The 12019-nt window shown below is 38.1% G+C and overlaps 1 long non-coding RNA gene across 1 annotated transcript; it reads left to right on the forward strand.

Annotated features, from left to right (window-relative positions):
* Positions 1-921: 921 nt before the first annotated feature.
* On the forward strand, positions 922-10398 carry LOC122486477. Its single transcript, XR_006298171.1, has 3 exons — positions 922-1110; positions 5904-5990; positions 9759-10398. It is a non-coding gene; the product is annotated as an uncharacterized LOC122486477 (long non-coding RNA).
* The last annotated feature ends 1621 nt before the right edge of the window (positions 10399-12019 follow it).

Genomic DNA, 12019 nt, shown 5'->3' on the forward strand with positions numbered 1-12019 from the left:
TAGTGATGATTTTAATTTCCTAGGAATCACTCTACAGAGCTTATCAGTGTATCTGTTTGCCCCCAAATAATGCTCTTCCAGAGAAGAATTTTTGCACTCCTATTTTTCTGCACTTCTAAACTATGGAATAGGGCACAATGATGGGATAGTGAGGAGAGCTGCGGGACATACAGGAGACACAACCACTTTTTCCTTTGTGGTGGGTTGGGGAAGACCTCAGGAGGAAGTGACTTCTCACTGAGACTTGAAACATGTCCAAATCAGCCACACTAAATTTGAGGCAGGAGACCTAGGAAATGGGAGAGGCATGGACCTCCAAACAGAACTACTATATGCACCAAGGCCCTCAGGTCAGAAAACATTGAACTTTAGGAGGAAAAATGTTTCTCCATGTTACTAGGGCATAATGTGTTAGGGGGCTTTTGATGTTGGGGAAGTAGGCAGAATCCAGATGAGGAGGGCTCCTTCTTAAGCAGTTTATCTTGAGGGCAATAAGAAGCCTTTAAGTGCTTTCAGCACAGACATACTATCATACGTTTTATACTTTACAAAAGTCATCCACACTGCTCATGGAGAAATATGGAAAGAGAAAAAAATGTTACAACCTGTGTGCCTGTACAAACATATAATGAATACTTTTTCATACCTAGAGAAGACAAGAATGCCTATGCGTGTTGTAGACTTACTTCAACTATCCAGGCATCAAGCAACAGAAAAGGAAATAAGGGTAAGGTGTCCTTAGTGGCTGCTCCAAGGGTCCTTGGAGACCCTTATCATGTTCAAAGTTATCTTTACTTGTTATTATACCATCACTAAACAAGGGTCACCATGATTTAGCTGGCATACTAGTTACCATAAAGGGGCCATAAATCTGGTCTTTCCTCTGGTATAACAGGACCATCTGTCGATTCCTTTCTAGATGGTCATTGCATAGTCAGGAAGCATCAGCAGGATCTCTATCTGCAACTCTACCCTACTTTGCTCCAGAAATACAAGAACTAGTGATTTCTCCTGGTGACTGTTCCATACACGGACCAGAGATAGTCTTCCTGCACATAAGACCAGTTGCAGATTGGCTGGCCTTCCCTTCCATCCGCTATTCTCCCCACCGTAAGTTTCAGAATTTACTTGGTATCTCTGGCATGTGGATGGTGCCCTTCTCTCATTTGTGTTACTTATTTGCCTCTCTCTACCCCATTTTCCCAAATATCCCTTTAATCTTTTTGAAGATCGTGTTGGTAGGAGCAGGGTTTTAAAGGGATAGGTGAATAAATTAATGTGAATATAGAAGTCCATGTCATGTCTTAGAAGATTACATAGCTTTTCACAGTATGGAGAGAGATGGCCTATTATTTGGGGAACATTTTTAAGCCTTTGTAATCTACCAAATATTAAATATTTTTGGGCTGTTATATGTGTATATATATATATATATATGTGTGTGTATATATATACACATTTATAATTAATGAAGGATATATATATATATATTCATAATTGATGGGACTAAAGATAAGAAAAGCCATTCCTCAAAGAAACAAAGACATAAAAAAGCCAATCCCCTTGGTGTGGTGCCCATTCCCTCACAGATACTCAAAGACTTCACTCTTGTCACCATTCTTACTTGTATTAGTTTCTTATTGTTGCTATAGCAAATTACTAAGAAATGCATGACTTCAAACAACACAAATTTTTTATTTTATAGTTCTAGAGGTCAGATGTGTCAAAGACATCAAAGGACTAGAATCAAGGTGTGTTTAGCTGAGCTGTATTCCTTCTAGAGACTTCAGGGGAGAATCCATGCGTTGCCCTTTCTAGCTTCCAGGGATGGCCCATATTTCTTGGCTTGTGGTCACATTGCTCTAGCTTCTGCTTCAATAATCTCATCTCCGTCTGTGACTCTGACTCTCCTGTCTCTCTCTTATAAGGACTCTTATGACTACACTGAGCTCATCTGGAAACTCCAGGATAATCTCCTCATCTCAAGACACTTAATCACATGTTTAAGTCCCTTTTAACATGATAGATGACATATATACAGGTTCTGGGGAGTGAGGCATAGTCATCTTTGGGAAGGAGCATTATTCTGCCTACCACACTCCTGCACATTCAGTTCACAACGATTCTACTTGGTCTTTGATTTTTCTCATTTACCTTTATGCTTTTGTATTCTCACTTGAAAAAGTAATAAAAGTTGTACATACTATCTAGGGTTGCCATGAAGAATAAATGCTTAGAAAGTCTGGCATATATCACATTTAAGAAGCTACTCTTGGGCTGCCTGCGTGGCTCAGTTGGTTGGGAGACCGACTTGGGCTCAGGTCATGATCTCGCAGTTTGTGAGTTCGAGCCCCACGTCAGGCTCTGTGCTGACAGCTCAAAGCCCAGAGCCTGCTTCAGATTCTGTGTCTCCCCGTCTCTCTGCCCCTCCCCTGCTCACACTCTGTGTCTGTCTCTCAATAATAAATAAATGTTTAAAAAAATTAAAAAAAAAGAAACTACTCTTACTGTGGTGAATAATTGAATTTTACAACCACTTTCATGAGGTTAACAATTCTACCATCCACATGTACTTATGGTAAGTAGTAGGACTTATGAGGCCATATATGAGAATTTAATAAGATATAATACTTTAGTAATTGATTCTTGGAATGTATACACTCACTTTATGAACAATATCATCTTTGAATTACCCTTGAAGAATCATTAATATTTTAGGAAATATAGCAGAAAATTATGAACAGATTATTTGCCATGTTGGCTTCCTTTCCCATCTGTGACAAGGGAAAAACACATACATTTGAGTATTTTGAGTCTTCTTCCTTCCTGTATGTCCAGGAAGATTGCATGTTTTTTGTTTTTTTGTTTGTTTACTTTTTCCCATTGAGCTTCTCCATCCCCACCCATATCTAGTGAATATCGCCTTTGCATAGGTATTTCTTTTTTTTTTAATTTTTTTTTAACGTTTTATTTATTTTTGAGACAGAGAGAGACAGAGCATGAACGGGGGAGGGGCAGAGAGAAAGGGAGACACAGAATCGGAAGCAGGCTCCAGGCTCCGAGCCATCAGCCCAGAACCCGACGCGGGGCTCGAACTCACAGACCGCAAGATCGTGACCCGAGCTGAAGTCGGACGTTTAACCGACTGAGCCACCCAGGTGCCCCTGCATAGGTATTTCTTTAGGCTTTTGTGATGCAGTTTTAAGGTAACAAATAGAGATGCACCAAAACAGAGCGCCATGAATTTAGGACAAGAGGAGAGACTGATCAACACATTGAGTATTGTAAGAAAGGGTGTTGTGTACTCAAAAGAAAATAGGAAGTAAAGCAGCTTAAATAAAAAGAAGTGTGGGTTCAGAGTTATCATGGGGGAGGGAGATTTTGAAACAGTCATAATTCTAGGGAAGGATACTGATAATGACAGAAATAGAAAACATTTTAAAGATTTTCAGAGCAATGAGAATATTTTTTACCCTTTGACATTATTTGAGAGATGCCAGGAGATCGTAGTTTCTTTTCATTACTTTCAGTCACTAGGTTCTGGTTTTTTTTCAATCCAACTCCAGGCTTTGAATGGTCATGGGAGCCTTAGTTTTTGTTTGAATTCTATCTCACCCACTGGGTATGTTACATTCCCTTCAAATTGCTTAAACACTTCCGTGTCAATCATACTTACTTAACGATTTACAGTTCATCTGTCTTCTGCCCCCAACAATCTTTGTCACTTCCAATTCCTCTTCTAAGAAGGAACCGTCCCTTCTTCAGTTCAAGTTCACCTTTTCCATCCGCTCTAACACTATCATTCTTATCTTCAATTTATAAATATGTCCTCAAAATATACAGCCCCACATACGTTATCAAGGCTACATTCCTTATGAGCAAGTGCTCTCATTTTCTCCCTTTTACAAAAACTTTTTTAGAGACTCTACAAAAACTCCTAGTTTTTTTCCTATTTTGCTATTAAACTCACTTTGATCTGATTTTTAATTTTAATGAGAGAAAAGGCACTTGTAATAAATCCAGTGACTGCTTTCTATTTAACTTCACTACTCCATAGCTTAATAATATTGATCATGTTTTTCTCTCTGTACTATAATACCTTATTCCATTTTCCCTCTTCAGCTCATTGTAATTATTCTCCTCTGGATTTTCTCCTGCTCTATCCCTAACTGTGGGTAAATCCCATGGTTCTATCTTTGACCCTTAACCCACTAGACAGGCTTTTATGTTTGATACTATCCGCTTCTACAGATTTTATTAATACCAGTGGACATTCCCAACTAAGCAAAATTTAAAAGGCCATGTAAAATTCGTCTACAAAGCCTCTCATGTTCCCTGTGTCTTTCAATGAAAGCAGTGGCATTATTATTAATGGAAGTGTCTAAAGTTGAAAACACACACATTCTTGCTATGCTTTACTGCAACCCCATATCATCTGGCTACAAAGCGCTCACTGAATATGCCTGTGTTAATTATGAAATTCCTCCCCTTCCTCCGTTGCTCTATCAGTTCAGATTTCCTTTCCAAATTCTCTCAATTATTTTAAGTCACTGAACTGAGCCTTCTTGCAATAATTCTTACTCTCTGGTTTATCCTTTTCACAGACCTGCGCATGGCACTCCCTACATGAACACTTGTTTTAAATCTTGGCCAGAAAAGGATGATATATAAGTCCTTTACAATATGACCACAAACTCCTCTCATTCACTCACCAAGCCACATCTCATCTTTAACTCTGTTAACTAACTTTTAAAATGGTACACAGAGGGGCACCTGGATAGCTCATTCAGTTAAGCATTTGACTTCGGCTCAGGGCATGATCTCACGGTTCACGAGTTCGAGCCCTGCATCCGGCTGTGTGTTGACAGCTCAGAACCTGGAGTCCGCTTTGGATTCTGTGTCTCCCTCTCTCTCAGCCCCTTCCCTCCTCACACTCTGTCTCTCTCTCAAAAATAAATAAACATTAAAAAAAATTTAAATGGTATGCAGAGCTGAGGAGCACCACTGTCAGAACATCAGGAAGAAACTCTCTAAAGGCACACAACAACACAGTTTCAGGCAGTGTTCCATAGCTATAAATGCTGGAAAGAAGCTCTAATGGACAAAGCTCTTGAGCACAGACAGAGTAAGAGGCTAGTTGAATCTGTGGCACTCCAGAGGCAGGGTCATAAACATTTGACAAGCACTAAAAATGGCTCAAAAAGGGCTAACCACTGGCAACACTACAGAAAAATAAAGTTATTTGGCATCTTTATAGCTTCCATTTCCATTTCTGAAAACTTCTTCTCTATCACTTCCCTCTTCTCTTCTCTCTCCCCCAACAGATATGCATAATGTCTTTCAACCCAGGGGCTTATGACCTGCTCAGGGACCCTTTTTATGAATGGCGTATGTACCAAGATATTTTCTGATCCTGAATTTTTTTCCCCAAACTCATCTACCCTACTTTTCATTCACACAGAACAAGAGAACAATTTCTGTGGCAAATCACCCAACAGGGAGCTCTTTTTTTATTTTGTCTGTGGCAGATGGTATTTTCCAAAGATGGCTACATAGCATTTCTCATCTCATATGTTTTCTAGAACCTTGCCACTTTCCTATCAAGAGGTGGAGGTTAATTCTCCTCCCTTAATTCTGAGCAGTCTTGTGACTCATGCATTTCCAGGAGAGTGTGGCAGAAATTACGCTCTATTAATTTAAAGTCTGGCCTTAAAAGGGTGCGGCATCCATCTTGTTGGCTGAAATCCTCATCTTTGGGGCCATAGGCTTCAATGTGAATAGTCTAGTTGTCTAGAAGAAGCCCAAAGTAGCCATCTAGAGAAACTACAGGGTAGTCCCCTGAAGTTACATGAAGAGAGAGAGAGACAAATACTTCCAGTGAATTTGTTCATTTGCTGTTCCAGGTCCAACCTTTGTCTTGACTGTAATCACATGATATTTTCTGAGCCAAAAGTGTCCAACTGACCCAGAATTCCTGAGCCACAACACAGGTAAGAAGTCAAAAAAATTGCTTTAAACAACAGATTTTGTCCATTTCTCCAACTGTGTATTCCATATTCAGAGTAAATTCTTTTTCTGTCCAATTTAATTGAAGTTTTTTCCATTCTCTGACTTGGTTTAAGAACAAGCACTGTTGAGACATGACTTAATTATGCCCATACAATATGGGGCAGTATTTTCTGGGAAGTTCTGGAAAAGGAATTAAACGTGTACTAAAAAATTCATTTTCTTCCACTAGATATCTTCTTCAGAAATGGTGCTAATCTGTAAAAAGCACATTTGGAGTGACAGAATAAAAAGAAAGAACCTGAGTCTTTCACATTGTTGATCGAATGAATTAGTCAAACCTGGAAATGCTTTGATATCTCTTGTATATAAGGGAATATATTCTGATTTAGTTAAGAAATTTGACTTTTCTGTTATTTGCTGCTTAAATCATCATAACTTTTTAAATACCTTAATATAAATGCATGTGGTAGTCAAGGATTATCAGTATATCCCTTGCATTATGATTTAGGAATAAGAATGCTCAGAATAAGCCAGGAAAGAAAAACATTAAGAAGTTGGCAAAATAATCCAAAGCCAAAGCAGAGAATTGGTTATAAAAATTTACCAGGCTGCCAACTGACTGCACATATAATAAGCTAGTATAAGGATATCTGAAGGAAGGCAGTGTCTTTTCATTAAGAAAACTACCAGGAATCATCCAAGTGACATGGCTTTTCTGAGGGTCTGGGGTACTAGGGAGACTATTAGGATAAATTATAAAGCACACACAAAGGTAACATTCTCATCTTATGGAGCAACCTAAAACAGGGCCAAAGTGACAGATCTATGGTGAGCAAACTGAAGAAAACTAACTCGACACTTACCGCACGATGGGACTGTGTTCAGGCCATAAAAAGTGTATTATGCTAAGTGAAATCAGTCAGAGATAGACAAATACGATTTCACTGCTGTGTGGAATTTAAGAAACAAGACAGATGAAGATAGGAAAAGGGAAGAAAACATAAGATAAAAACAGAGAGGCAAACCATGAGAGACTCTTAAATACAGAGAAAAAACTGAGGGCTACTGGAGGGGTGTTGAGTGGAGGGATGGGCTAAATGGCAGATGGGCATTAAAGAGAGCACTTGTTGGGATGAGCACTGGGTGCCATATGTGTGATGAATCACAAATTCTACTCCTGAAACCAATACTATACTATATGTTAACTAACTTGAATCTAAATAAAAATAAATTAATTAGATTAATGAAATGAAAGAGCAATAAAGTAGCTTACTAGTACTGACCACATGAGTAGGCAATAATAACTAAGATATTGCTTATTTTGTATTAGGCATTACTGTAAGGACTTTACATTTACCAACTCCTTCATTTCGAGGAAAAGCCTTTGAAGCGTGTATATTAGTTCCTCCCTCACTTTCAGATAAGGAACAGGCCAAGAGAGGTTGAACAGCTTGCTCATGGTCATACAGTTAGTACAATTCTGAGATTTGAATCCCATGCGCCCCGGCCCCAGAGCTTCTGTTTTTACCTCTGTGCTGTATTTTGAGGATGATTTACATGGTGAAGTTTGCAATAATTCATACTGCTTCCTTTAGGTTGGCTCAGGAGCTGGGATGAAATTAACCCTTCAGGCGGTAAATATCACTGATCAAACTCTGAGATAAAAACTCCCCTGCAGTGGAAATGAAGACATGATGATATCCCAGGGGATTTTTCTCGCTTTACACAAATCCATTTTAAATATAATGCCTCATAAAAAGAGAATGACCATGTTGTAACAAGAATTTAGACACTGACATGTCTGAAGTATGATAAATAATCTATGCAGAAATATATTTATGTAAGAAATATTTGGGGGCAAAGTGTCATTTCTTTAGCTCCTGGAAACCTTACAGTGATAGCTTGCTCTGACTAAAGCTAGCTCTGGCTAGCCTCTACCAAGGTACTTTCACTTAGGGTAGAATTTTAAGCTACTTTCAGACAGATAGATAAATTGCCTACATCAGCGTCTTTTTTTTTTTTAAACCACTGGAGACTTTTTTTTTTTAATGTTTATTTATTTTTGAGAGAGACACAGAGTGAGCAGGGGAGGGGCAGAGAGACAGAGGTGGACAGAGGATCCAAAGAGGGCTCTGCACTGACAGCAGACAGCCAGAGGCGGGGCTCAAACCCACGAACCACATCATGACCTGAGCCGAAGTCAGATGCTCAACCTACTAACCACCCAGGAGTTCCTACAGCAGCATCTTCAAATACCTCCATGTGTGTAGGAGGGATTAAAAATGATGATGACTCATGTAAATAAATTGCTTGTCTTAGAAACTGATCCTGGAAAGACTCCTAACAAGGTACAACTACTCAAAGAACAGAAAATGAGCACTGACAGAAAAGAGATATACATGGGTGGAAAGTATGAGAAGCCATAAAGATACTTGTGAAAAAGGGAATCAAGTAGCAGCAAAAGCCAAGAAAAAATAACCTTGGCAACAGAAAGTTTAAACATTTAGAGCTAGGAAAAAAAAAGGAGAAAATTCATACTAGCTGAAAACAACAGATGCCTTAGAGGATAGTATTTTTCACTCATGCACTCACAAACATGCTCAGAACAGGATATCTATCCAATAATTTCAACAAAAGACAACAGAATCTTATGTTAAGGCTGAAGGATAAAATGCAAAAGTTCATTCTGAGTCACCAATTTTGGAAAAATTGTTATGAAATCAAATTTCTACCTTTTCTTTTAAAAAGAACTCTAGAGCTAGAACCTGACCTTCAGCTGCATTGTGTCACTTTACATTCAAAATTACATAATTCCAGTAATCTTACTAAATTTTATGGACCACCAATTACATTATAAGAAATTTGCTCTTGGAGAGCCTTGGTGGCTCAGTCAGTTAAGTGTCTGACTTAGGTTCAGGCGATGATCTCCTGGTTTGTGAGTTCGAGTCCTGCATCAGACTCTGTGCTGATAGCTCAGAGCCTGGAGCCTGCTTTGGATTCTGTGTCTCCCTCTCTCTCTGCCCCTACCCTGCTTGAGCTCTCTTTCTCTCTCTCTCAAAAATAAATAAAAAACTTAAAAAAATTTTTTTTTAAATTGCTCTTAAATGACCCCTGGCCTTGGCTTAGGCCAGGATCCTCCTTGCTTTGGACAGCACAACACCCCACTGGGTATTTCTCTGGAATCTGTTTGTCATTGCAAGGAAATATTCTCATTTTATGGCCAGAGAGAATCAGAGGGAAATTCCTGCCAGAAAAATGTATTGCAGCAACCCAATACAAGAGGTAAAGGGGGAGAGGGAGGAATACTTTTATTCTGACATTGTCTCTGGTTAAAAAATTTCATGCATTTGTAGTATATGTTTGGGTGTTCAGAATCATCTGGAAAAGGCCAAGAAAGCCTGAAATGATGGTAGAAGTAGGCCAGCTGGTCTATTTCTGTGCCTGCTAGAAGAGAAGTGCACATTCTTAGCCCTTGAAAAATGTATATCTAGAGATTATAAATCATTTGCTTATCATAGCAGAAATGTGTTAAATAATTTATCAGGAGATTAAAAAAAAGAAAAAAATCACTTGCAGAAAATTAGAATATTCCCCAAGATGCTAGCCAGCTGAGTGAAGCTTCCACTTGACCTCGAATTCAGAGCTGTAAAAAGCAACACTTGAATTAAACGTTCTCTCTAGCTCAGAGGCACGAATCGCCAGGGATGTACCCCGTTACTAATTACTGTGACCTCTGGATTCTGTTTAAGATTACAAGACCGAGCCTTGCCACTTGGCCACCACACCTGACTCTGTTTAAGATTAAAGGGAAGGAATGCGGAGGCGGCTTCATCACTACAACCAGGAGTGAAAGGACATGTGCATAAAACCAAGCTGTGGACAACTAGTTCGCCATCTCGTCACAATACCAATGAGCCAACTTTTATATTCGATGCAGAAATACTGTCTTATTTATCTGATGTTTTACAGACACCGAGTTTCCACTTAGACAGTTGTCCAGGGCCCTGAATCACTTACTTTAATTATGCCAACACCAGTGAATGCGGTCAAGAAATTCCAAGTACCTGATCTAATAACACGATCCAAGTCTTTGCCATTTCATGGACAATCTTAAGAGTTTCACTTTGAGCAGTTACTCTAAAAGTTTTCTCTTTTTTTCTGTCATGTAGCAGAAGTATGCTATTGGATACATCACTGATTTTAATTTTTTTCTTTAGGAAAAGCCAAAATGATACTTCATCCTGTCTTTAAATACATATTAGTGATGTGTAGCAAATGAGACAAAATTTATACACTAAAAATGCCACACAAATGGTAGTTTTATGCTTTTTGTTCTGTTTGACTCTTTTGTCAGGAAAACCAGACATGTGTTGTGAATACATTTTTTGATAAAAAAAAAAAACCAAGGTCCTTGTTGAGTAAGGTGCAAGTTTATATTACAAGGGTGAGTCAAATGATCCCTCATAGGCATGTGGCAATTAAGCTGATTTTTTTTTGTTACATCCCTCTCGCTGAATTAGCCCTTTTATATAATGTCATGTATCCATCATTACAATATCATACAGAAAAGTTTCACTGCCCGAAACATTCTTTGTGCCGCATCTATTCATCCCTCCCTCCCTACTAACCCCTGGAAACCACTAATCTTTTTACTATCTTCATAGTTTTGCCATTCCCAGAATGTCATATAGTTGGAATCATACAGTATGTAACCTTTTCAAATTTGCTTCTTTCACTTAGTAATACTCATTGAAAGTTGCTTCGAGCGCGTGCGTGCGTGTTTGTGTGTGTGTTGACCTGATGGTTCATTTCTTTTTATCACTGAGTAATATTCCACTGTGTGGCTGTACCAATCTGTTTATACAATCACCTATTAAAAAATATCTTAGTTGCTTTCCGTTTTTGGCAATGGTGATTAAAACTGCTGTAAACACTTATGTGCAGGTTATTGCATATAGGTAAGTTTTCAGCTTACCTGGGTAAATGTTTCAGAGTGAGATGCTAGATCATATGGTAAGATTATGGCTAGCTTAATAGGAAACTACCAAACTGTCTGGCAAAGCAGCTGTACCATTATGGACTCACACCATCAGTGAAGAAGTGTTCTTGTTACTCCACATCCTCACTAACATCTGGTGGTATAAGTGTTTTGGATTTTAGCTATCTTAATAGGTATGTAGTTACATGTGTTCTCATTTACAATTTCTTAATGATGTATAATGTTGAGCATCTTTTAATATGTTTGTTTGCCACCTTTAGATCTTTGTTGAGGTGTCTGACAGATCTTTTGTCCATTTTTAATTGGGGTATGTTTTCTTAATGTTGAATATTAGAAGTTCTTTATATATTTTGGATACAAGTTCTTTATCAGATGAATGTTTTACAAATATTTTCTACTAGTCTGTGGCTTATTTTTTCATTATTTTCATAGCATCATTTGCAAAGCATTAGTTTTGAATTTTAATACATTCAATTTATCGATTCTTTTTCTTTCACAGATATTTATTTTGGTGCTAGTCTTTTGTTAATAATGCAAAATAATACCATTAATAATAATTAAATGATTGATTTCCTACAATGAACCAGGCATTTATGTAGTCAGACCTTTCCAGTCATCAATCTCCCTTATCTACACAGATATATGTCAACAAAGGAAGGATTTGGACACTATGAATAAATATTGTGAATGGAGCTTGGAATAAACGAATAGTACCATTTTAGAAATAATCTAAGATATTATAGAACAAACTTTCTGAGAGTTTTTACCTTCCATTTAAAAATATGCCATTTCCTGTTTCAGCTTCAACATGACAAAAGCTTGGATGTCATCATTCCGGTCCTTAAACAAGAAAAAGCTTCATGAACTGAAGAACAATAACTTTTCTGGGACCAATCAGAAAACTGAGATTGTAGGGCAAACTAACATCCCCAAATTTATAGAGACATAGCTATATAGAGAGTCTCAGTTGAAATCTGCTTATCTGGAGCAGGAGCTGCTGAAGCCATAAAA

The sequence above is a fragment of the Prionailurus bengalensis genome, chromosome A2, assembly GCF_016509475.1.
Source record: "Prionailurus bengalensis isolate Pbe53 chromosome A2, Fcat_Pben_1.1_paternal_pri, whole genome shotgun sequence".
In the NCBI taxonomy this organism is placed as follows: Eukaryota; Metazoa; Chordata; class Mammalia; order Carnivora; family Felidae; genus Prionailurus; species Prionailurus bengalensis.